General features: G+C 43.5%; 1 protein-coding gene across 2 annotated transcripts in view; it reads right to left on the minus strand.

The window, feature by feature from the left end:
- Positions 1-26698, minus strand: part of DDR2 (discoidin domain receptor tyrosine kinase 2) — a 186136-nt gene extending 159438 nt beyond the window's left edge. For both annotated transcript variants that reach the window (XM_025287459.3, XM_025287456.3), the window contains exon 1: positions 26505-26698. The gene's annotated coding sequence lies outside the window, so the exon portion shown is untranslated. The remainder of the gene's footprint in view (positions 1-26504) is intronic.
- Positions 26699-27539: the final 841 nt, after the last annotated feature.

Here is a 27539-nt window from a genome sequence, read left to right on the forward strand (position 1 = left end):
ACAAGGTCAGGATTGTAACTCAAAACCAGGTTTGCCCTACTCCAAAGCTCAAGTTTTTAACCACATCACACGATGCTCCTGTTAGAAAGGAAATCAGCCCTGTCATGACATAGCAAGACCCACAGCTTCACGGAAATGGTCTTACAAAAGAGACAAACTATCCTTAACTGTAAGCTAAGGAGTTTACTAACCCAATATTGTAAAAACGTAAAATTAAAATTCTTCAGAAAATCATCCCTCAGCTACATGCAAAGGAGAATAGCAGGATACCAAAACCAATATTTTATTAGTTTTGGATAATTTACCTTGTTTTAAGGTAAAATGCCTTATTTTAAGGTAAGATTATTTATCTTATTTTATTACATTTGATTGGATCAATTACTAAAATTAATTGATTGTTTCCATTTACAGACTATTTTTCAAATTGATTAATAATTTAATATCAACTTAGCCAATAGTATTTCTAGCTCCTAGTATATACCAAGGACTTCAAGTGTTATAGATGAAGAAAACATGTTCCTTGGCCTTGATGAAGAAGATACAGTGGACATTATAAGATCTGATACGTATACAACTATATATATATTTGTGTTGGTGAGATAATAAGATAGAAAAGAATAAGATGCTAAAAGAAGGAGAAATCAAGCCAGTGGAGTGTTCAGGGAAGACTTGAAGGAGGAAGGAGACATCATTTAAGCTGACTCTAGAAATATAACTAGAATTTTGTCAAAAAAAAGTAAAAGGCCTAAGAAAAAGGAACAATTTGAAAATGCAAGTTATGTGGCTGGAGGACAGGAACAGCACAATAATCAAAGCTAGAGCTGGAAGATGGCTGAGGCTATAGATGCTAACAAGAGGTGAGCATGTGTGACCCAGGAAAAGCTTTGGAAGAGTGGGATGGCAGGGTGAGGGAGGCTCTATATGGCTTAACCTGGCATGTGGGGTGCTTTATAGGGGAGAGGGGAGCAGAGTGGCTAATGGGAGCCTGACCTAGAACAATGACATCAAGAAGGGGAAAGAAATAATATGGAGGTATGCTAATAATTACAGTAAGAGGACTGAGCATCAGTCAGCAGCTAGTTACAACAGGGAAGAAGGAAGGAGTCAAGGAAGCCTGCATGTCCAGTCTGCAGGTGACCAAGAGCACATCACTACAAGTAACGGAACCTGGGAAAACTGGGAGAGGAATTGGTTCAAAAGGGATAATGGTGAGTTTTGGATTGAACATAAAGAATTTGACTGACTTTCCATGGAAACAGGCAAATACATCAAGCAGAGGAGTAGAAATCTGGGTTCAGAATTCAAGAGTTTGATTCCATCAACAGATGAATGGATAAAAAAATATATATATATAATGTGAACCGTGAACTTCCTGATGTTCATGCTAGTTTTAGAAAAGGCAGAGGAACCAGAGATCAAATTGCCAACATCTGCTGGATCATAGAAAAAGCAAGAGAGTTTGAGAAAAACATCTATTTCTGTTTTATTGACTATGCCAAAGCCTTTGACTGTGTGGATCACAATAAATTGTGGAAAATTCTGAAAGAGATGGGAATACCAGACCACCTGATCTGCCTCTTGAGAAATTTGTATGCAGGTCAGGAAGCAACAGTTAGAACTGGACATGGAACAACAGACTGGTTCCAAATAGGAAAAGGAGTTCGTCAAGGCTGTATATTGTCACCCTGTTTATTTAACTTATATGCAGAGTACATCATGAGAAACGCTGGACTGGAGGAAACACAAGCTGGGATCAAGATTGCCGGGAGAAATATCAATAACCTCAGATATGCAGATGACACCACCCTTATGGCAGAAAGTGAAGAGGAACTCAAAAGCCTCTTGATGAAAGTGAAAGTGGAGAGTGAAAAAGTTGGCTTAAAGCTCAACATTCAGAAAACGAAGATCATGGCATCTGGTCCCACCACTTCATAGGAAATAGATGGGGAAACAGTGGAAACAGTGTCAGACTTTATTTTTCTGGGCTCCAAAATCACTGCAGATGGTGACTGCAGCCATGAAATTAAAAGACGCTTACTCCTTGGAAGGAAAGTTATGACCAACCTAGATAGCGTATTCAAAAGCAGAGACATTACTTTGCCAACAAAGGTTTGTCTAGTCAAGGCTATGGTATTTCCTGTGGTCATGTATGGATGTGAGAGTTGGACTGTGAAGAAGGCTGAGTGCTGAAGAATTGATGCTTTTGAACTGTGGTGTTGGAGAAGACTCTTGAGAGTCCCTTGGGCTGCAAGGAGATCCAACCAGTCCATTCTGAAGGAGATCGGCCCTGGGATTTCTTTGGAGGGAATGATGCTAAAGCTGAAACTCCAGTACTTTGGCCACCTCATGTGAAGAGTTGACTCATTGGAAAAGACTCTGATGCTGGGAGGGACTGGGGCAGGAGGAGAAGGGGACACCAGAGGATGAGATGGGTGGATGGCATCACTGACTCGATGGACATGAATCTGAGTGAACTCCGGGAGTTGGTGATGGACAGGGAGGGTTGGCATGCTGCGATTCATGGGGTTGCAAAGAGTTGGACACTACTGAGCGACTGATCTGATCTGATCTGATATATGGAATGATGTAGTAGATAGCATCACTGACTCAACGGACATGAATCTGAGCAAACTCCAAGAGATAGTGAAGGACAGAGAAGCCTGGTGTGCTACAGTCCATGGGGTGGCAAAGAGTTGAGCAACAACAAGAATGGAATACTAACACTATGGGTTCGGTCATTAAAAAAAAAAAAAATTGCCAATTGCAGCAACATGAACGTACTTGGAGAGCATTAAGTGAAATGTCAGACAGAGAAGGACAAATACTGCCAGGGATCACTTATATGTGAAATCTAAAAAGTAAAACCAGTGAACATAAGAAAAAAGCAGACTCACAGATATAGAGATCAAACTAGTGGTTACCAGTGGAGAGAGGGATGGGCCACATAGGGGTAGGGGATTAAGAGGTACAAATTATTAGGTACAAAATAAGCTGGGCCTCCCAGATGGCTTAGGGGTAAAGAACTCACCTGCTGATGCAGGAAACAAGAGTTTGATCCCTGGGTCAGGAAGATACACTGGAGAAGGAAATGGCAACCCACTCCAGTATTCTTGTTGGGAAATCCCATGGATGGAGGAGCCTGGTGAGCTACAGTCCATGGGGTTGCAAAAGGATTGGAAATGGCTGAACAACTAAACAATAACATAAAATAAGCTACAGGGATATATTGTATAACGTGGGAAATATTGCCAATATTTTTATAATAACTATAAATGGACCATAATATTTAAAGACTGTGAATGCTATTGTATACCTGTAACTTATACAATATTGTGCATCATCTATACCTCAGTTTAAATAAACAAATGAGAGAGTTTGATGTTATAGATTCATATTTGAACATGAAGTACATAAAGGCAATAATTGAAGTCTGAGGCAGATGAAATGATCTGGAAAGAAGGAAGAGAAGAAAACTGAAGACAGAGCCCTGGGGCTCATCTGCACTGAATGATGGAAGAAGGTCTCTGCTTTCCCTACCACACTCCAGGTAAGAGCCAAGACGACTTGACCAACAGTTCCTCTTCGCAAAACGTCAGGACTCCCTGATCTAACCCAGCTTCCTAAGTTCACAGATGAAGAAAACTCAGGCCCAGATGGTTAACTGATTTACCCAAAGCCTCACAGCTGCTTATCAACAAAACAGACAAGATGGATTAAGTGACTGTTAGGAATTAACCCGGAGAAGGCAATGGCACCCCACTCCAGTACTCTTGCCTGGAAAATCCCATGGACAGAGGAGCCTGGTGGGCTGCAGTCCATGGGGTCGCTAAGAGTCGGACACGACTGAGCGACTTCACTTTCACTTTTCACTTTCATGCATTGGAGAAGGAAATGGCCACCCACTCCAGTGTTCTTGCCTGGAGAATCCCAGGGATGGGGGAGCCTGGTGGGCTGCCATCTCTGGGGTCGCACAGAGTCGGACACGACTGAAGCGACTTAGCAGCAGCAGCAGCAGGAATTAACCTCGCCTTAGCCATTGGATAATTGTGTGTGCCCCACCTGACATGCTTGGATTCCAAGAAGCCTGGGAGCAAACCAGAAGCTTCGTTCACCTCTGCTCCGCCTGCCCACTCTGCGATGGTGCCCAACCACATAATCAGCGCAGGGCTCAAACCACCTCTCACTCATCCCGCTGCCACCATCCCACCACTGTCTCTCCCACCAGCATTATTACAGCTTAGAAAAACCAGATTATTTTCCTCCTCTGCATATGCAGATGACCACAGACTTTGGAGTAGTAAGAACTGAAGAATTCATCTAGTATTAGTATAACCTCTGTGCAAACAGACCCAAAGTAGTTCAATACCAGATGACCAGTCAGTAGTAGACCCCTGACTAAAATTCCAAACTCTTTTTTTTTCTTTCCACTACACTACCAACCTTAAGTGCAAGAGACTTATTTTTTAAACATTCATTTATTTCTTTGGCTGCACCAGATCCTAATTGAGGCACATGGACCCTTAGTTGCATCATGTGGGATCTAGCTCCCCAGCCAAGGATCAAACCCAGGCCCCCAGCTTTGGGAGCATAGTCTTAGCCACTGAACCACCAGGGAAGTCTCAAAAGACTTATTTTTAAGACAAACTTTCTTGTCTCTGATCTCTTGAAATGTGTCCTATGTAGCCATTTCCCCTCAAGATGCTTCTTGAAGAAAAGACAGAGCTCCATGATCCAAACGTTCATTGAGTGTTTATATGCTACATTTCTCTCAGAAGGTCAAAATGCTCATTTCCAGATTGTAGACCTTGGGAAGTCCTTGCAGTAAACAAACCTGCTTAATTCTCTAAGAATAGTTTCCCAAACTTATTAAGCCGCAGAACTCTGGCCCTTGCCCTTCCCTGTTGTTTTCTATCTAAAAACCCACAAGTTTCCAAGGATTGTACTTTGGGAAGTACCACGTCTGTCCAATGAGCCAGATTTCCTTCATTAGGTCCCGACAGAAGTGCCCGTCCTAAGAGGTTCTCCCGGTGGGAACCCGGCTGGGGAGGGATGAGAGACAGAGAAGGAAAAGGAAGCAACCACGAGCCCAGCCTCCTCCAGGGCCATCTGCTCTGCTGGCATCAAAGGGCATTTGAAAAAGTTGGACTCAGGATCCTGGTTAGAAGCTTAAGGCACTTTTCTCCAGCCTAAAGTTCTTGTGGGAAGATGGGTCTCCAGGTTCTCACACACTCCACAGCAGTTAGTGTGGGAGCTTCACCCTGCTTCTACCCCACCATTAGTAGCAATACCATCTCCCTGGTGTCCTTCAGGTTACACCCACGGCAGCCCCAGCTTGTCCTGGCTCCTTCTGCCATCTTGGTCCAAACCTGGTCGCTTCACAGCTGGAGGACTGAGAAGAGCCTTTGGATAACTCTCCCTGGCGTAACTCCTCCCCTGCGATTTCCCTGACATGCTGCAGTCACATTAGTCTTAAACAAGACTGCACTTGCTATAAGATGAAGGAAAATGTTCAAAATTCCGCAACTCCCCCTCATGTAATAAAACACAGCTATGCAAGGCTCTTTTCTCCATGCTCCCAGTACAAATTTCCCACCACCCCAGGCTTACATCCTCACTGTTCCAAGCCGGCTGATCCTAAGCACTCTGACGGCCAAGCCTCTGCTTTTCCTGTTCTTTGCTTCCTGTCTGTCTAATCCCATCCAATTCTTACACCACTTCTAGCATCCAGCTCCAGTCCCCTGACAATACAACCCCTTCTCTGCGTTTTAGCGTTTGCAGACACTGAGCAACTAGCCCCACATTTCCTTTACTGTTTCCTGAATTTTCTAACTGATAATAAACTCAGGAAGAGAAAAGACTGTGCCTTATGACATTCAAGTCACTTAGTAAATACTCAACAAAAAAATTTTTTTTTGCTTAATAAAGGAATAAATCCATGTAGACCTCAGAACCACGAGTTAAACAGAACTCGGGAAATCCTACAACACTGTAGGAAAATGAGCCCCTTTCTGGGCCTCAAAGTCATTTACACTTTTCTATTGACCTTAGTTTTAGGAAAGGGGAAGAAGATTGATTCTATCTCATCATGGAGCACCTGGCGAGTTTTCATTCTTTTTTTTTATAGACAGAGCTATGCTTTCTGCCCCTTCTCATAGGCTCCTTGCCGTGTTGGCCTCCAGGAGAGAGTCTAGACTGAGTACATTAAGTGATATTTAAACATGTATCTCTAAATTTTCCACGGGTCTGGCCAAAAGAATGTTCTTTCCAAGAATATATTCTCTATTGACAACTGTTCCTTCTTTCTTTCATTCTTTGAATTTAGTGAGTCCTTGAGATAGAAGGATGGATAAAAAACAACCATGGGCCGCGAAGCACCCACAGTCGAATGCAGTTTTACTCTAAATGGAGGCAAAGGAACGCCTGCAACAGAATCAATCACCTGAGGGAGGCTGCTAAAAACACAGGTTCCCTGGACACTATGCAGAAAATGTTTCATCTATCAAGTTTTAAGGGCTTCCCCAGTGGCTCAGTGGTAAAGAATCTGCCTGCAATGCAGGAGACGCAGCTTCAATCCCTGGGTCAGGAAGATCCCCTGGAGGCGGGCATGGCAATCCACTCCAGTATTCTTGCCTGGAGAATCCTATGGACAGAGGAGTCTGGCGGGCTACATAGTCCATAGAGTCACAAAGAGTCAGACACAACTGAAGGGACTTAGCATTCATGTATTTCAAGTTTTGAGTGGAACCTGGGCTCTGTATTTTTAAGAAGCACTGCAGATGATTCTGATCCATACTGAAGTTTAGACTCACTGGCTCAACAGAAAAGACAAGGATATCAGGAGATAACTATAAAACAGGGATGCCTACTTGCAAAAAAAAGTGAGATTCACAGGTTCAAGAAGAGTAACCAAATAGTGGTAAAAAGTGAGGTGCTTCAGTGAGAAAGATCTAGGCTCCAATTCTTATTCTGCTACTTTTTAGTATTTGCTATGTGAGTGAGCCTCTCAGTGTCTTGTATTCTCATGCATAACATAGGAAAGATACCCACTTCACACAATTATAAGGTTTCGATGAGATAATGTATATAAAGTGCTTAATATAAATCTTGGTATAAAATAAGCAGTCATGGCTAAGTTGTCATAATGTTTTTGATTATTAGTAAAATTTAAAGAGGACATCAGAAAGGCTTTCCTGGGGGAAAAAAGTGTAGCTTGAATTTACTTTTAGAGTGGAGTCTCTCCAAGTACAAATATATTCTTTCAGACCATGACATTTGTAGAATTTTTTAAATTTTATATCTTCAATTCTATAATTTGGAACTTTTCATGCTAGTGGTAACAAAGTGATTTCAGGGCCTGCCTTTTCATCTGGGTTTATGATTGTCCAAATGCCAGACGAAAGCCAGCTCAAGTCAAGAACCAATCTAGAAACCGAGGAAACAGTGGGAGAATTGAGTCACCGGGTGGCACAGGGCAGTTGAATCTGCTCAGCCATTGCGGTCAGCGCCATTTTCCGGCAGTGAGCAGATGTGTGACATGAACTCTGACTCTACATACCAGTGCCTACAAGTTTATAAGCAGAAATCTGAAGCATAGACACAAAAAGCACAATGGTTCTGTCACTGATTCTAGTAATAGATTAGATAGCAATTTATCATCCCCATGCTAACCCTATCTTCAAGAGAACAGACAATTTAACAAATATAAAATGATACCAAATTGAAATTAACATTTGACCACTGCCTACCGGCAGAGACTTGGTTAAATAAATATGAGATCTGATTTTCCCAAATGCATAAACCCTTGAGGCTATTAATAACAATATGTTTAATACACTCTAATAAGCATTTTCTGCATGAGTATTAATTACGTTTAAACAACAGTCCCAAATTAAACATAGACCTGGCCCTGAGGCTACATGTGTCCACTCTTATCTTTAAACCCCACTGCTGCTGCTGCTGCTGCTGCTAAGTCGCTTCAGTTGTGTCTGACTCTGTGCGACCCCAGAGATAGCAGCCCACCAGGCTCCCCCATCCCTGGGATTCTCCAGGCAAGAACACTGGAGTGGGTTGCCGTTGCCTTCTCCAATGCATGAAAGTGAAAAGTGAAGTTGCTCAGTCGTATCCGACTCTTCGCGACCCCATGGACTGAAGCCTACCAGGCTCCTCCATCCATGGGATTTTTCAGGCAAGAGTACTGGAGTGGACTGCCATTGCCCTCTCCATTTAAACCCCACACTAGCAGTTAGTTTCAACAAACCACATCATCTCACACATTAAAATAACGTTTAATTATTTTATTGAGTTTATAGCTATATTTGACTTCACTTAAAACTTTGCTTCAGCTTTATAGTTGCAGAAAAACTCCTCCCACAGACGGAGGCATCTGGTGGGCTGCAGTCTATGGGGTTGCAAAGAGTCAGGCACGACTGAGCAAATTCACTTTCACTTTCACTTTTCACTTGCCTGCATCAGAGAAGGAAATGGCAACCCACTCCAGTGCTCTTGCCTAGAGAACCCCAGGGACCGGGGAGCCTGGTGGGCTGCCATCTATGGGATCACACGGAGTTGGACATGACTGAAGTGACTTAGCAGCAGCAGCAGCTGTGTCCAAATAATTGATCATCCTAAGAAGCTGAAAAAAATTCTCTATAAAATAGGTGCACATGTTGTTCAGGTGTGAGTACTTAGATAATCCTGAGGGAAATTTCTTTTAGACTGCTGAGTCTGTTCTGTGCCCCTGCCTTTCCACCAAAAGAAGCAGCAGAGGATGTGCTCCTTCCCAGCAACCCCACTGCTGGGCGTACACACCAGGGAAACCAAAATTGAAAGAGACACATGTACCCCAGCGTTCACTGAAGCACTGTTTTCAATACCTAGGACATGGAAGCAACCTAGATGTCCATCAACAGATGAATAGATAAGGAAGTTGTGGTATGTATACACAATGGAATATTACTCAGCTATGAAAAGGAATTCATTTGAGTCTGTTCTGATGAGGTAGATGAACCTGGAGCCTGTTATACAGAGCAAAATAAGTCAGAAAGAGAAAGACAAATACTGTATATTAATGCATATATATGAAATTTAGAAACATGGTACCAACGATCCTACATGCAGGGCAGCAAAGGAGACACAGATGTAAAGAACAGACTTTTGGACTCAGTGGGAGAAGGTGAGGGTGGAATGATTTGAGAGAATAGCTTTGAAATATGTACATCACCATACGTGAAATAGATGACCAGTGCGATGCATGAAGCAGCACACCCAAAGCCAGTGCTCTGACAACCCAGAGGGATAGGGTGAGGAGGGACGTGGGAGGGCGGTTCAGGATGGGGGGACACATGTATACCTGTGACTGATTCATGTTGATGTAATGCAAAAGCCCATCCCAATATTGTAATTATCCTCCAATTAAAATAAATTAATTTTTAAAAAGAGGAAAAAAAGAAACCCATGACTAAAAGCATCCCTGCAGGACGGCTGGTTCCTACATCTTCAGCAGTGGTCTCATTACCTTCCCAGTGGCTCCTATATCAGCATCAGCAAAGCTACTACGGTGTGGGAAGGGAGGAGGGTGATAGTATTCTTTGAATGTGAATACCATTTACCTTACACTTAAGACCATTTACCTGGCCTTAAGAAGTGTGGTTAGTGGTGAGGGTGGGGATTATTAAATTCTAATTAAAGGAAATCACATGGATCTAGAGATCCCATTGCTTTGTCAGCACTCTCACCTAATCTTCATTTATCCGCTATAAAGTATATTTAACACCCCATGATCAGTGAGTGGATTATTTTCCCCCAATACATATTACTGAATCATGCAGTGGTAACTATTGGGTTGGCCAATAGTTAGTTTTGGGTTTTCTGTAACATCTTACAGAAAAACCCTGAATGAACTTTTTGACCAACCCAATGTAATAATTTTCTCATTGTAAGGATGGATTTGGACATATTTATGAAGAGCATCAGAGTACTTCTCCTAGGAGCTCTGAGGAATGGTGGCCCAATAGATTTGGGAGCAAGTTTGGTGTGATCACTGACCTAGAGCCAGACATCCTGGAATGTGAAGTCAAGTGGGCCTTAGAAAGCATCACTATGAACAAAGCTAGTGGAGGTGATGGAATTCCAGTTGAGCTATTCCAAATCCTGAAAGATGATGCTGTGAAAGTGCTGCACTCAATATGCCAGCAAATTGGGAAAACTCAGCAGTGGCCACAGGACTGGAAAAGGTCCGTTTTCATTCCAATCCCAAAGAAAGGCAATGCCAAAGAATGCTCAAACTACCGCACAGTTGCACTCATCTCACATGCTAGTAAAGTAATGCTCAAAATTCTCCAAGCCAGGCTTCAGCAATACGTGAACCGTGAAATTCCTGATGTTCAAGCTGGTTTTAGAAAGGCAGAGGAACCAGAGATCAAATTGCCAACATCCGCTGGATCATGGAAAAAGCAAGAGAGTTCCAGAAAAACATCTATTTCTGCTTTATTGACTATGCCAAAGCCTTTGACTGTGTGGATCACAATAAACTGTGGGAAATTCTGAAAGAGATGGGAATACCAGACCACCTGATCTGCCTCTCGAGAAATTTGTATGCAGGTCAGGAAGCAACAGTTAGAACTGGACATGGAACAATAGACTGGTTCCAAATAGGAAAAGGAGTACGTCAAGGCTGTATATTATCACCCTGCTTATTTAACTTATATGCAGAGTACATCATGAGAAACGCTGGACTGGAAGAAACACAAGCTGGAATCAAGATTGCTGGGAGAAATATCAATAACCTCAGATACGCAGATGACTCCACCCTTATGGCAGAAAGTGAAGAGGAACTAAAAAGCCTCTTGATGAAAGTGAAAGTGGAGAGTGAAAAACTTGGCTTAAAGCTCAATCAACATTCCGAAAACGAAGATCATGGCATCTGGTCCCATCACTTCATGGGAAATAGATGGGGAAACAGTGGAAACAGTGTCAGACTTTATTTTTGGGGGCTCTAAAATCACTGCAGATGGTGACCACAGCCATGAAATTAAAAGATGCTTACTCCTTGGAAGGAAAGTTATGACCAACCTAGATAGCATATTCAAAAGCAGAGACATTACTTTGCCAACAAAGGTCCGTGTAGTCAAGGCTATGGTTTTCCCAGTGGTCATGTATGGGTGTGAGAGTTGGACTGTGAAGAAAGCTAAGTGCCAAAGAATTGATGCTTTTGAACTGTGGTGTTGGAGAAGACTCTTGAGAGTCCCTTGGACTGCAAGGAGACCCAACCAGTCCATTCTGAAGGAGATCAGCCCTGGGACTTCTTTGGAAGGAATGATGCTAAAGCTGAAACTCCAGTACTTTGGCCACCTCATGCGAAGAGTTGACTCATTGGAAAAGACTCTGATGCTGGGAGGGATTGGGAGCAGGAGGAGAAGGGGCCGACAGAGGATGAGATGGATGGATGGCATCACTGACTCGATGGATGTGAGTCTGAGTGAACTCCGGGAGTTGGTGATAGACAGGGAGGCCTGGCGTGCTGCGATTCATGGTGTCACAAAGAGTCGGACACGACTGAGCAACTGAACTGAACTGAACTGTGGCTGACAATATCTTCTGTTCCTACAAAGGGCTGGATTCAGACGTTTAGGAGACCCAAGCACTGAAAATATAACACCTTCCCTACTCCCACCTCACCAAGTACTCCGTTATAAAAAATAATACTCAATGTAACACGAAGTATAAGAACATTCAGTAAAGTTCCGATTTTTTCATGATGATTGTTTCAATACTTTTTTGGAAACCAAATTTCTATTTATTTCTGAAAGAATTTGGAGGTGCCCCTGCTGGTGCCTTAAACACCTTCATGTAAAGCAACATTGTAAGTGAATCCAGGGTCCTCACTTCCATCATTTCACTTGAAACCAGGGCTCATTTGTTGCATAGTTTGCTGATAACAAAGATGGAGTCTTTTTTTGTGTTGAACTTTTTTCTTCCTATGTACTGCCCAAGAAGTTCTTCACTAGCCTTCTCTTTGCCCTAACCTACCCAACTCAAATAAAGACTTAGATCTAAAAATCTGAAATTCCTTTCAATATCCATACTACTTAGTAAATTAGGGCTAGAAATTAGAACTTCTGCCCTATTTAAAGCAATGTTCCTTTTTTTTTCTCTCCTATATTACTTCTGCCCAAGGCAAGAAGGAACTGGATGTAGGATCACCAGGAAATGCAGAGTCATTGAAGTTTACATATGTATATAGGATAACAGTAGCCATCCTGAGATCTTTGACAAAACATGTTTTGTAAATGCTGGCAACTAGTTGTCAACTGGAAAATGAAAGTGGGGAGCACCTGGGAGCCCAGAGGTGGTCCTTCCTCCAGCTAAGCAAAAGGCACAAGACAGCTCTCTTTTTCCAGAGGGCATGGGGTTCCTATGGATCTAGGAGGGGGCAAGAAGTTAGCAGCCTAAGTCATAAAAATGAAAGAGGTGAGTAAACATCAGGGAGTTGTGAAAGGGAAACAATGGGAAGAGCATCAATCATCTTTTATCCTGCAAAAGCCAAGTCTGTCACCAAAAACACAGCAAAAGGATGAGAAAGTAACTTTTCACACTCCGCTGAGTTATCTGCATAAGTCTAGAATTTACATCTTAGCTTGACATTCAAGCTTGACATCTCTTTGGTAATGAATGGTTCACCAAAATGCTTAGAAAACTCTTCACCTCCAAACATAATATTAAGAAACAGTTAATTTACCCTTCACATACCACTAACTAATCAAATGAGAATTTTTCGGGAAAAGTAAAAGGAAAGCACTTCTATTATCAGAGGTATGAACACACCAGTGAGGAAAGAAGCATGATGAGGAAAACATCAGCTCTGCATGGTCAAACCAAGAGAAACCAAATCTGGAACTGTACCCTGAAACCTAGAATGACAATCATCACTCTCTGGGAATAACCATTTTCTATTTATTGCTTAAAGGAAAACAGCCCTGTGTGCATTATATACCCAGTACCCACCCCAGTATTCTGGGCTAGAGAACTCCATGGACCATACAGTCCATGGGGTCGCAAAGAGTCAGACACGACTGAGCGACTTTCACTTCACACTCACACAAAGTATTCAGATGTCAGCTTACATATTACTCCACATTTGTGCTCATGAAGACTTTACTGCCTTCAATTTTCACAACTAAAAGAAGCAGGATCTGAACCCAGCTCTTCTGATAGCAGTCTCAGTGCTTACACCATTTCTCCATGACCTGCTTTCTTCCATGTTTTCAAGTTATGAGTAAAGTTGCCATAATCATCTGTATTTAGGTTTCTGTGTAAACATAAGTTCTCAATTTGTTTGGGTAAATACCAAGGAGCATAATTTCTGGGTCACTCATATGAATATGTTGATTTCTGTGAAAAACTGCCAAAGTGGCTGTGCAATTTTGTATTTCCAGCAGCAATGAATAAAAGTTATCACTGCTTTCTTCAGCACCAGTATGGGGTGCTATCAGTACTCTGGATTTTGGCCATTCTAACAGGTACTGTAATGATAATTCATTGTTGAAATGATAATTCATTGTTGTCTTAATTTGAAGTTTCCTGATAACATACAATGCTAAGCATTGTTTCACGCCTACTGTGGCTTCGCTGGTAAAGAATCCTCCTGCAACGCAGAAGACGTGGGTTCGATCCCTGGGTTGGGAAAATCCCCTGGAGAAGGGAACGGCTACCCACTCCAGTATTCTTGCCTGGAGAATCCAATGGATTATATAGCATGGGGTCGCAAAGAGTTGGACTCAGCAACACGACTGAGCAACTATCACTTTCACTGCGATCTGTGGGCTTCCCTGGTGGCTCAGGTGGTAAAGAATCTGCCCACAATGCTGGAGACCTGGGTTCAGTCCCTGGATGGGGATGATCCCCTGGAGAAAGGAGTGGCAACCCTCTCCAGTATTCTTGCCTGGAAAATCCTATGGACAGAAGAGCCTGGCAGGCTACAGTCCATGGGGTCGCAAAGAGTTGGACATGACTGAGTGACTAACACTTTTTGCCATCTGTGTATCTTCTGTACATATATCTTCTGTATATATATCTTCTGTATATCTTTTGCCCTCTGTATATCTTCTCACCATCTTCTTTGCTGAGCTGTCTGTTCATTTCTTTTGCTCATTTTCTTATTGTTGAATTTGAAGAGTCCCTTATACATTTTAGGTAACTGTCCTCTATTGGATATGTCTTTCGCAAATATTTTCTCCCAATCCATGTCTTATAGTCTCATTGTCTTGATACTAGCTTTCACAGAGCAAAAAATTTTCATTCTAATGAAGTCCACTGTATCAATTTTTTCTTTCAAGGATTGTACCTTTGGTGTTGAAACGTCATCACCATACCCAACGTCACCTAGGTTTTCTCCTATGTTATGTTATAGTTTTCCGGTTTCTCATTTCATATTTAGGTTCATGATCTATTTTTAGTTCATTCTTGTGAAGGACAGAAGGTGTGAGTCTAGATTTGTTTTGGTTTTGGGGTTTTCTTTTGCATGTTCAATTATTCCAGCACCATTTGGTGAAAAGACGATCTTTCTCCATTGTACTGCCCAAAAAACAGTTGGCTATATTTACGTGAATTTATTTCTAAGCTCTCTAGTCTATTCTATTGATCTATTTATCTTTTTTTTTTTTCAGCAATACCACACTGTCTTAATTCCTGTAACTCTATAGTAAAGTCTTAAAATCGGGTAACATCAGTCCTCTGACTTTGTTCTTCTCCAGGAGGAGAAGGGGACGACAGAGGATGAGATGGCTGGATGGCATCACCAACTTGATGGACGTGAGTCTGAGTGAACTCCAGGAGTTGGTGATGGACAGGGAAGCCTGGCATGCTGCGATTCATGGGGTTGCAAAGAGTTGGACACAACTGAGCGACTGAACTGAACTGAACTGAATATTGTGCTGATTAGTCTGGATCTTTTGCCTCTCCTTATAAATTTTAGAATCAGTTTTGTGATAGTCACAAAATAACTTACTGGGATTTTTACTCGGATTAGGATCTATTTATAATTTCCTTTGATATTATTTTAACATTTTATCTCAATTTTAAAAATCTATCTAGTGTATGCATTCTAAAAGTAGAACTACATCTGACTGAGGAATATTTAGCTATTCTTAAGTAATATTTTATTTATTTATTTATTTGAAGGATAATTGCTTTACAATCTTGTGTTGGTTTATACCAACATTATATATGTGTTGGTTGCCATATACCAACATGAGTCAGCCACAGTACTCCTGAGTAACTTTAACTCCCACTGCTCTCTTCTTTAGGTCAACTTGTTCCCCAAGAGAGTACATCCTAAAGAACCAAACCCAGCAGCCTTTGTAAACTTCACCACTCCTCTAAACTTCATATGCCTCTGGAAAATTACAGTCCTGCAAGGCCTTTTGTTGGTACAGCTCCCGTAGGGCCTTCCAAGACAATCTTGCACACAGTAAATTTTGCTGGATTTGCTACTATGAACAGTGTTCAAAAGGCATTTGGACCAACCATCTCCATAGGCATAGTGCTTTCCTGCTTACAAAGTTCCTACACAGTATCTTCTCTGAACCTAAAAGAAGGGGATAAAGACACATGAGGAAAATAGATGAGGAAACTGAGGAACACTGAATTTAAAAGCCTTAAGGTTAAAAAAAACCTAGAAAATGATGGTGCTAAGATCAAAACTTACTACATATTTGCCTCACTACCTTTGGCACACAAGGTTCTATTCTTCAGAAGCCCTCCCGGTTATACCCCGCCATGGAGTACACAGCAACATGTTTGAGCAGTAGGTCCCAGACACTCTCCTCAAACATTTTTGGAAGGTCTCATTAGCACAAAACACAAGCCACAGACAGTTGAGTGATTGAATACATTAAAGACAATGCTGATCTCCAGGAGAAGCCCAGCTGAACCCAGGAGCTTCGAAGTAAGTCTAAAACCCTCTTAGAATCTCTCTGACTTTTCATTGCTCTTCCAGGCCTCAGGGATACTTGGGCTGGCTCAAACCTAACTTTTCTCAGTCCTTAGAGACCAAGATGAGAGTCCAGCTAACAAGTAGTGTGCATGCTCAGTCATTTCAGTCGTGTCCGACTCTCTGCGACTGCATGGACTGTAGCCCACCAGGTTCCTCTGTCCACGGGATTCTCCAGGCAAGAATACTGGAGTGGATTGCCATTTCCTTCTCCACGGGATCTTCCTGACCCAGGGATCGAACCTGGGTCTCCCGCATGGCGGGCAGACGCTTTACCTTCTGGGCCACCAGGGAAGCCCCAGTTAATAAGTAGACAATCTGCCAAATTCTGGGACCTCTGTTGCTTGGAGAATTACAGAACTTGGAAATAAGTGGTTGTTCTATTCACAATAGAAAGCAAAAAATAAGAAAACCAAAATAAGAAGAGAATTATTTTCAACCAAATCATATCTGAATAACACAGTATCAACCATAACATGTCCAAATGCACACAAATAAAATTAAAGAGATGCAGAAAGTTTAGAGAGACCATCACTTTAGCCATTAGGCATTTGTTTTTTTAGTGACTATCCTTGGACAGGCATCTGGACATCTTGGTTCCTCTGTTAAGCTATTGTTATTAGAAAATGATAAGTAGAGTGTCTTATATTCAGTTCAGTTCAGTCACTCAGTTGTGTCCGACTCTTTGCAACCCCATGAACCACAGCACACAAGGCCTCCCTGTCCATCACCAACTCCTGGAGTTCACTCGGACTCACGTCCATTGAGTCAGTGAGGTCATCCAGCCATCTCATCCTCTGTAGGCCCCTTCTCCTCCTGCCCCCAATCCCTCCCAGCATCAGAGTCTTTTCCAATGAGTTAACTCTTCACATGAGGTGGCCAAAGTACTGGAGTTTCAGCTTTAGCATCATTCCTTCCAAAGAAGTCCCAGGGCTGATCTCCTTCAGAATGGACTGGTTGGATCTCCTTGCAGTCCAAGGGACTCTCAAGAGTCTTCTCCAACACCACAGTTCAAAAGCATCAATTCCTTGGTGCTCAGCTTTCTTCACAGTCCAACTCTCACATCCATACATGACCACTGGAAATACCATAGCCTTGACTAGACAGACCTTTGTTGGCAAAGCAATGTCTCTGCTTTTGAATATGCTATCTAGGTTGGTCATAACTTTCCTTCCAAGGAGTAAGCGTCTTTTAATTTCATGGCTGCAGTCACCATCTGCAGTGATTTTGGAGCCCAGAAAAATAAAGTCTGACACTGTTTCCACTGTTTCCCCATCTATTTCCCATGAAGTGATGAGACCAGATGCCATAATCTTCATTTTCTGAATGTTGAGCTTTAAGCCAACTTTTTCACTCTCCTCTTTGACCTTCATTAAGAGGCATTTTAGTTCCTCTTCACTTTCAGCCATAAGGGTGGTGTCATCTGCATATCTGAGGTTATTGATATTTCTCCCAGCAATCTTGATTCCAGCTTGTGTTTCTTCCAGTCCAGCGTTTCTCATGATGTACTCTGCATATAAGTTAAATAAGCAGGGTGACAATATACAGCCTTGATGTAATTCTTTTCCTATTTGGAACCAGTCTATTGTTCCATGTCCAGTTCTAACTGTTGCTTCCTGACCTGCATACAAATTTCTCAAGAGGCAGGTCAGGTGGTCTGGTATTCCCATCTCTTTCAGAATTTCCCACAGTTTATTGTGATCCACACAGTCAAAGGCTTTGGCATAGTCAATAAAGCAGAAATAGATGTTTTTCTGGAACTCTCTTGCTTTTTCCATGATCCAGCAGATATTGGCAATTTGATCTCTGGTTCCTCTGCCTTTTCTAAAACCAGCTTGAACATCAGGAAGTTCATGGTTCACATATTGCTGAAGCCTGGCTTGGAGAATTTTGAGCATTTCTTTACTAGCATGTGAGATGAGTGCAATTGTGCGGTAGTTTGAGCATTCTTTGGCATTGCCTTTCTTTGGGATTGGAATGAAAACGGACCTTTTCCAGTCCTGTGGCCACTGCTGAGTTTTCCAAATGTGCTGGCATATTGAGTGCAGCACTTTCACAGCATCATCTTTCAGGATTTGAAATAGCTCAGCTGGAATTCCATCACCTCCACTAGCTTTGTTCATAGTGATGCTTACTAAGGCCCACTTGACTTCACCTTCCAGGATGTCTGGCTCTAGGTCAGTGATCACACCATCATGATTATCTGGGTCATGAAGATCTTTTTTGTACAGTTCTTCTGTATATTCTTGCCACCTCTTCTTAATATCTTCTACTTCTGTTAGGTCCATACCATTTCTGTCCTTTATTGAGCCCATCTTTGCATGAAATGTCCCCTTGGAATCTCTGATTTTCTTGAAGAGATCTCTAGTCTTTCCCATTCTGTTGTTTTCCTCTATTTCTTTGCAATTGATCGCTGAGGAAGGCTTTCTTATCTCTTCTTGCTATTTTTTGGAACTCTGCATTCAGATGCTTATATCTTTCCTTTTCTCCTTTGCTTATGCTTCTCTTCTTTTCACAGCTATTTGTAAGGCCTCCCCAGACAGCCATTTTGCTTTTTTGCATTTCTTTTCCATGGGGATGGTCTTGATCCCTGTCTCCTGTACAATGTCACGAACCTCATTCCATAGTTCATCAGGCACTCTATCTATCAGATCTAGGCCCTTAAATCTATTTCTCACTTCCACTGTATAATCATAAGGGATTTGATTTAGGTCATACCTGAATGGTCTAGTGGTTTTCCCTACTTTCTTCAATTTAAGTCTGAATTTTGTAATAAGGAGTTGATAATCTGAGCCACAGTCAGCTCCTGGTCTTGTTTTTCTTGACTGTAAGGAGCTTCTCCATCTTTGGCTGCAAAGAATATAATCAATCTGATTTCGGTGTTGACCATCTGGTGCTGTCCATGTGTAGAGTCTTCTCTTGTGCTGTTGGAAGAGGGTGTTTGCTATGACCAGTGCATTTTCTTGGCAAAACTCTATTAGTCTTTGCCCTGCTCCATTCCTTATTCCAAGGCCAAATTTTCCTGTTACTCCAGGTGTTTCTTTTTTTTTTTTTTTTAATTTTATTTTTAAACTTTACATAACTGTATTAGTTTTGCCAAATATCAAAATGAATCCGTTGACTTCCTACTTTTGCATTCCATTATACTCAGAAATCGGAAAAGGCAATGGCACCCCACTCCAGTACTCTTGCCTGGAAAATCCCATGGATGGAGAAGCCTGGTAGGCTACAGTCCATGGGGTCGCTAAGAGTCAGACACGACTGAGCGACTTCACTTTCACTTTTCACTTTCATGCATTGGAGAAGGAAATGGCAACCCACTCTAGTGTTCTTGCCTGGAGAATCCCAGGGACGGGGGAGCCTGGTGGGGTGCCGTCCATGGGGTCGCACAGAGTCAGACATGACTGAAATGACTTAGCAGTAGCAGCAGCATACTCAGAAATAGTCAATAAAAGCTTGCTAAATAGAATTAAACCCAGTAAAATACAGTTGAATTGTTGAGAGAACCCACAGCAATCAGGGAGATAAGCAGGTTAGAAACCACTGAGAAATGTAGCCAGATGGGGAAAATGGACAAGACTTGGGCATTAGGAGCAGGAGGGAGAAATGTGGTGAACATCATTCCAGGCCAGTCTTCCCTCCAGTGGTCCCTCCAGCTTGGAGCCCTTGGTGAGACAAGTGAGCTTCTGGATGGCTACTCCAGAAGCACAAAATTTGATTTCTCGTTTGTTAACTCATCTCTCCCTTTCCTAAGTGCATTTAGTTATGGTAGCACTAGCAATTGTGACCCATACTGTTTTACACTGCCCTTTAAATCTTTCCATCATAATAGGATTATTTGTCCAATATATAATATATTTTATCCCTCCTTGCCTACCTGTCCCAAGGTGCCAACTCTTTTTTCCTTCAGGTGTTGCATAGACCCCTAGCCAAGTAATCCACTCTTGTGCTTAATTCCCTGTAAAGATAGAATTATGCACAAGTCTGTTTTGACCATTAAGGGAAAGGTTGGGGGAAAGTGAGGTAAGGGTGCATAAGGGAGTGGGGACAAGGAGATGAACTGACAGTTGTCTTTTCAAATCGAAGAGGACAAGTTTCCAACAGATTACATCCAGGCTGCTTCCGAGGTGGCACCAGCGGTAAAGAACCTGCCTGCCAATGCAGGAGACATAAGAGATTTGGTTCGATCCCTGGGTCAGGAAGATCTCCTGGAGGAGGGCATGGCATGGCATGGCCACTGCAGTATTCTTGCCTGGAGAATCCATGGGCAGAGGAGCCTAGCGGGCTACCATGCATGGGGTCACAAAGAGTCAGACAGTGAAGCAGCTTAGCACACAAAGTGAAATGAAAGAGATCTATCCAAGATAACAATCTCCATGATTTATACATGATGGGCTTTTAGACGACAGAGTATTAAAGAGCCCACCAGAAAAAGTAAGAGAAGTGAGCATTCCCTTACTCGGACCATCTACTGTGTGCTGCTGCTGCTGCTGCTAAGTCGCTTCAGTCGTGTCTGATTCTATGCGACCCCAGAGACGCAGCCCACCAGGCTCCCCCGTCCCTGGGATTCTCCAGGCAAGAACACTGGAGTGGGTTGCCATTTCCTTCTCCAATGCATGAAAGTGAAAAGTGAAAGTGAAGTCGCTCAGTCGTGTCCGACTCTTAGCGACCCCATGGACTGCGGCCCACCAGGCTCCTCCATCCATGGGATTTTCCAGGCAAGAGTGCTGGAGTGGGGTGCCATTGCCTTCTCCGCATCTACTGTGTATGAGGCTGTATGTCGGCCTCTTTGCAAATCTAATGGCACGTATTTTGTATAACAAACCTATGAGACAAGAAAAATGAGAACTGAAGATGTTAAATATTTTGCCCAAGTTTACATGGCTAAAAAGTGGTGGCAAAACCAGAACTTAAACCCATGTCCTTTCCACTGCAAAAGTACTTTGAGAAGTATTATCTGTAGAAGGGGATTTTGCTCAGTGAATGTTGTTGCCTGGAAGAATGTTGTTGGACTGAGGATATGGGAAAATAACTGAGCTGAACAAGCCAAAGCAGCAGTGCCAAACTAATAATAAAAACAACCATCATCAGCATCACTTATTAGCTACGTGCCAAATGTTATGCTATATACTCACAAGTGGCATCTGTAATACCTATTAGATGGGAATTACCAGCCTTATTTTACCATCTAGGAAACTGAGAGAGTTTAAGCAACTTGCCCAGGGTCACAAGGTCAGTGAGTACTGAGCTGGGAGTAGAAATCAGGTCTGTCTGACTTCACAACAGAAAGAGTTCAAGGCCTAGACAAGTGGTCCACGTAAGGGGAAAAGGCAGATTGTGGACATTTTAAGGTGGTCTTGACCCAGCTCAAAGCAGTCAGCTAGAGGAAGGAGGCATGCCAAGCAGAGGAGGGAGGCACTGGCCGCTAAATTCTTTACAGCACACCAGGGTGGGGCTGTCCTATAAAGGAGGTCCTCACATCATGTTGAGGAGTTACTGAGGTGACAGACTTGGAGATTTATCAGCAGAGATTCAGGTTAGACTCACATGGGAATCACTTCAAAGTGCTGATTTCCACCTTCAGCTACTCTTACTTAACTGATCCTTAAGGTCCACTCAAAATTCCTAACATAGTGGTAAGCAGCCCACATTGTGGACGGTTGCTGAATTCAGAGACGTTCTGGGAGGCCTGGGGATGCTGGACGCATATCTGGGCTGAGTTGTCATTTTTGGGAGAAAGTCAACTCAAACACTGCACGACTTCAAACAGGGCAAGGGGCATAAAGAATCCAGTGTGTCTGTGTTGTGGGCAGGTTACCATTTATGTCAGCTGGTGCACAATATCAGAAGGTCTGTGGAGGTTGGTTTTTGAGGGGTTTTAGCTTTCTGGATGCCCGGGAGACGTGCCTGAAAGCAGTTCTTATAAGGGAACTTGGGAAGAAGAGTCTGAGAGCTAATGCTAATTTAAGGTGGTATGACATCCACTCACTTCATTGTCTAAAATAATGCCTTTAGCCAAATCACTGTAAAATTCTGACTAGATCCCCAACCTTCTCACCTCTTTGGTTTAGACCCTAATCAGAGTCACCTCCAAAATCTAACAGTGATAATTGTTATAAAATTCACAGTGCATACTTTAGTAATTCACAAAGCTTTCTCCCGTGTGTATTTGATATATGCATAATGGTAACGGGAGCAGGAGTAATGACATGAAATCAGTGTTTGTTGAGCAGTAGATCCTAAGCTTAGAGTGTTTCATGTACATTATTTCAGGAAGTCTTTGTAACAGTCCTGTTGGTGGGGGAGAATGGTGTAGCATCAATACACAGAGGGGTGGGAGGCACTCTAATATTGTAGTGTGTCTATTAAAATGTAATCATGAGCTTCCTTGGTGGTTCAGTGGAGGAGAGTCCAGCTGCCAATGCAGAAGACATGGGTTCGATCCCTGGTCCAGGAGGACCCCACATGCTGCGGGGCATCTAAGCCCATGTCCCACAACTGTTGAGCCTGTGCTCTAGAGCCCGGGAACCATAACTACTGAGCCCACGTGCCCTAGAGCTCTTGCTCCCAAACAAGAGAAGCCACCACAATGAGAAAAACCTGCACACGGCAATTAGAGAGGAGCCTTTGATCACCGCAACTAGAGAAAAGCCGGTACAGCAACGAAGGCCTGGCACAGCCAAAAATAATAAATAAATAATATGGATCTTTAAAAAACGTAATGATATGAAATGATCTGGACTAGATTTGTTACATGTGATAGATAATTCATATGACTTAATGTCTGGGAAGTGACTGTATAAGAAAGGAGGCAAGCAGTGAGCTAACAGAGAAACTAGAGGAGAGAGAAGAGAGGAGACTCCTCTGGTCGACACTCCCACTCTGTGCTCAGACATTGTCTAGGAGAAGCTCACTGTTTTCCTCTACTCACACACTCACTTCCTGGAGCTGGTGCAGGCCCCACAGGTGAAGGGCTCAGACCTACAAAGGGCCCCCCAGGAGAGACACTGATTACAAGGGTCCCCAACTTACCTACAACTTCTTTCCAACTTGACTACGAATCACAGGTTGCCACAACCCATCCCCCACCTCCACCACCCCCTTTTAGATTCCATCATTTGCTAAACCAGCTCACAAAAGTCAGGAAAATACTTATGTGTGATGTGAAGTGAAGTAAAGTGAAAGTCACTAAGTCTGTGACCCTATGGACTGTAACCTGCTAGGCTCCTCCGACCACGGAATTCTCCAGGCCAGAATACTGGAGTGGGTAGCCATTCCCTCCTCCAGGGGCTCTTCCCAACCCAGGGATCGAACCCAGGTCCCCACATTGCAGGCAGATTCTTTACCATCTGAGCCACCAGGGAAGCCCATACACTTATGGGTATTTATTTATTATATATTAAAGGATATGGATTAAATGGGGCTTCCACAGTGGCTCAGTGGTAGAGAATCCACCTGCAATGCAAGAGACCAGGGTTCAATCCCTGGCTTAGGAAAATCCCCTGGAGGAGGGCATAGCAACCCACTCCAGTATTCTTGCCTGGAGATACCTATGAACAGATGAGCCTGGTGGGTTACAGTCCAAGGAGTCGGGCATGACTGAAGCAACTGAACAGCACAGATAAACAGCCAGCCAAAGAAATAAGTAGTGCAAGAGAGCCTAGCGGCTTCTGTCCCTGTGGGGCAGGGGTGCACCATCCTCCAATGCATGGCTGCGTTCACCAACCCAGAAGCTCCCCAAACTTGATCGTTTGGGGATTTCCATCACGTGGGCATGATTAATCATTAACTCCATCTCCAGCCCTACTCCCCTTCCTGGAAGGCAGGAGGTAGGGCTGAGAAGCCCAAGTCTTCCTGGGCACCAGCCTCCATCCAGGAGCCCACCCAAAGTCACCTCATTAGAAAAAAAGATAGTCCTATCACCCAGAAAATTCTGAGGGACTTAAGAGCTCTACCCTAGGAACAGGGGTCAGAAGCCAAATACTAGAACAAAAGATGCTCCTAATACTCTCATCACTTAGGAAACTGCAAGGGTTTCAGAGGCTCTGTCCCAGGAACCAGGGAAAGAGACAAATATACTTTTTTGCATATGTCACAGACATGGATACTGTTGGAGTTACATTTTGTAGTTTCTAAGTAAGAGAAACTGGGAATTCTTTCCACACTTCCCTTAACTTGAGTGTTTATAAAGCAAACAGCTCTTAAGTAGAAGCAGAGGCAGAGCCGCCCCAGCACCTGCTGGGCCTCCACACCCCCACCCCCACCTTCATTCCCAGGACCAGAGGTATCCCTTCTGACCACAGGTACAGATGAGGGAACACGAGGAAGATCCAGGGTCAAGGAACAACCCTTAATCAGATATGAAGCTCCTGAAAAGCCATCTCCTTCGAGGAGAAAGATGTGAACTGATCCTAACAGACCTTCCTTGTTCAGAGATGGTTCAGACCCAGGCAAAGGAAGCATGGTGTCCTTCAGCACCCACCGAGCCCCTGGGTGAGGTAGTGTGACCAGGCACCAGAGGAAAGTTTCAGACAGAAAGTCCGGAGATATCCCCTGCAAGGAAGGACTGCTTCCATTCAAAAGAGATGGGCACTGAGACAGAATTCCCCCATTGCAGCCGCCCTCCCGCCAGCATCAGCAGGCGCTGCCTCACATTTCATCCCAGTGTCCAGCGTCCATTGTCACAAGAACCATATGGGGAAGCCCTTCACAGCCTTCAGACGGCATTCATGTCCAATATCTCCTCAAACAATAATACAGAAAAGAAGTGCTCTTATTCCCGTATGATACATACAGAGGCCAAGGTACAGAACGGAAGAGCAACTTTGCCAAGTAGTAAAAGAGAGAGCCAGAGCTTGAACTTGGGTCTTCAGAACCTAAATCCCAGGCTCTTTGCAGAATAAAGGTAAATATATACCAAACACCCAGAAGTAATGCACAGAGCTGCCCACCTGCAACCTCTTTCTAGTATCCAGAGAGATAACCATCCAAGTGTGGAAGTGGCCTCTAAGAGAGGGTCCGCACAGCTCCCCTCGTCTGACATCTTCGCCCCCTAGTCACCAGTCACCCACCGAGGGAAATGTGGAGTTTGACTTGGAAGTAATCAAATGTGTGTATGGAGTTGGGGAGGGGAGTGCTATTACAGAGTGAGTCAGAGCACAGAGTTTAGAGTCAGATATTCATGAGTTTCAACCTTATTAGCTGTACTGCCTTTTGCAGCTCACTCCACTTCTCTGTTTTAAGGTCCTTATTCATAAAATAGGAATAATGTCTCCGGAACTGTGAGGATTCAGACAGATTACGGATGGAGAGCCTGAGCATGGAGTCTAGGGTAGAACAAGCACCTCGCTTTTTTTTTTTACACACTGACACACAACCAAAGGTGACCACCAATACCATTTGCTGATGAACCACTATTGGGCATCCTCTCTTGAGGATAACTAATGTCTTTGTGGTGACTTGTTAATTAAACTGCCTCAGCCTCATGAATGTGGAGGTGTGGAGTGCAAAGAGCCCTGGGAGCCCTGGGTTAGCAGGAAAGAGAGCTTCAATTTCATCTGCAGCTTCACTACTAATGTTGCTGTGTGACCCTGAGTGTGTCAGTCCCCCTCTGGCACTTCCACCGCTTGAGAAATGAGGGGTCATGAAAGATCTCTAAGGCTCTTTACAGACCGGACTCTCATTCCTCCAGGGAAAGGACGCAGAAGGCGAGCAGTCAGCAAAATGGTGCTGAACCCCTCCTGGCCTGAGCAGTGCAAACTCCCGCCTCAAATGGCTGGCCTAAGAGCTTCAGCCACTTGGAAAAATCCTCTTTCCCCTTGGATGAGACTCTTGAACCTCAGCCAGGACTCAGAGGTCCCAACTGCAAATAGTCACAAGTCATTTGATAACAAAGGGAAAGACACCCCGGCCAGCGAGTTGGGGAAGAAGAAGCTCGTCACCAACTGAAAAATACACCAGCTAGCCCCCCACCCAGCCATCCCAAACCTCAGGGTGAAGCCACTGCTTACCCGAAGATGTCCTTCTCACCATTAAGTCTGCGACTCCCTTGAAAAACCAGAAGTACTAAAAGCTGTCCTCGCCCAAACTCAGGACCTTCCAACACCACTAGTAAGTGCCGAAAACTTAGCTCTCTGCTCAGGCTTCTCCATCTCTGAAATCAGCTCTGCGATCGGCCTGTCTTGCCTGCCAACAGTTTCAACTCTACGGACGCTGTTTATTGTATCCTGCAGTTGCGATGGATTCGTTTATTTTGCCTCAGTCTTCTTTGGTTAGTAGTGCTTTATTCTTCTCTCCATAACATAAATCCAGCCTCCCCAAATGTGAAACCTTGGATTTCTCAAGCCTATGGTGACCCATTTCCTCCCCTTCCTGGCCTGACTTGAAATGAAACTCCCTTCTGCCTCCTTTTTCAAACTTTTCCTGAGACATCGGGAGAAGGATAGAGCTTTCATTTTCGGAAAAGTGAAAAAAAAAAAAAATGAAGGAAGAAAAAAAATCAAAACACATAACTTACGTTCATCCAGAAGTGCACAGTTTTGGATGGAAGAAAACAGAGCTATAATCCACTGCGTTCCCCCAACCCGAAAAGAAGAATCTGTTGTGAAACGCTTCTTTTTCCACTTTGCCGGTGGAGGAGCCCCGTGGTAGGCATACATCCACAGGCTGATGCAAGATGCCTTTGAGAGAAACCTCACATTCTGAGGATTCCTGGGAAAGCGCCAGGGATCCCAGCATCCAATATATTGCACATTTGGTTTCAATTAGGAAGGGGGTTGGGGAGGGAAGAAGGAAAGTCACCAATCAGAGCTGTTTTCTGTTTAGAGACTATTTCTTTTGACCCAAGGGACCACGGGCAAAGCTATAATTTACAGCAAAACCCATTCATAGAAGAAAAAATATGTATAACCATAGGACAGACTTAAAGACACAGTTCCCTTCCGCCTTATCCCCACCGCATCCATCTCCAAGCCCTCCCCTTCTTCCATCTAAGATTTGGTCCCCACCCTGTGACCCCCCCACCTCATTTTTCTTACTTGAGCTGAAGTTATGAGCACAACTTAAGGTTTGGATTCTTCCTCCTCCAACCAAAGCTTCCAGGACAGTTGGGTCACACACATGAAGCTGATCTTTAGTGTTTTATCCATGAAAGCCCAGAGCTGAGCCCTCCCCTCAAAAGAGTTTATTTAATCCTCCCCTCCACCCCTACTACCTCCCCCACCAAAAAAAAAAAAAGAACTAGATAGTTTGAGAGTCTAGGATTCCTTTTTTTTTTCACTCAGTTCCCAGTTGGTTGCTTCCTCTGAGGGTCTGTTGCTGTCCTGAATCCATGCTGCTAAATGAAAACACAAGCATTTACAAGGACTTTCTAAATCATTTTGAAACTTTTTTCCTCTTTTTTTTTCCTATCCACTGCTGTGAAGAAGATCACCTGAAAGGAGAGTGTAAGTGACAGGGAGGAACCCTTCCTCTGCTCTTTAAAAGAGTAACTAATAATCCTCTCCATCCATCAAGGCTCCTGGCGTTAACCCTTCGGAGCCTGGATCCTTCC

The sequence above is a fragment of the Bubalus bubalis genome, chromosome 6, assembly GCF_019923935.1.
Source record: "Bubalus bubalis isolate 160015118507 breed Murrah chromosome 6, NDDB_SH_1, whole genome shotgun sequence".
Taxonomy (NCBI): Eukaryota; Metazoa; Chordata; class Mammalia; order Artiodactyla; family Bovidae; genus Bubalus; species Bubalus bubalis.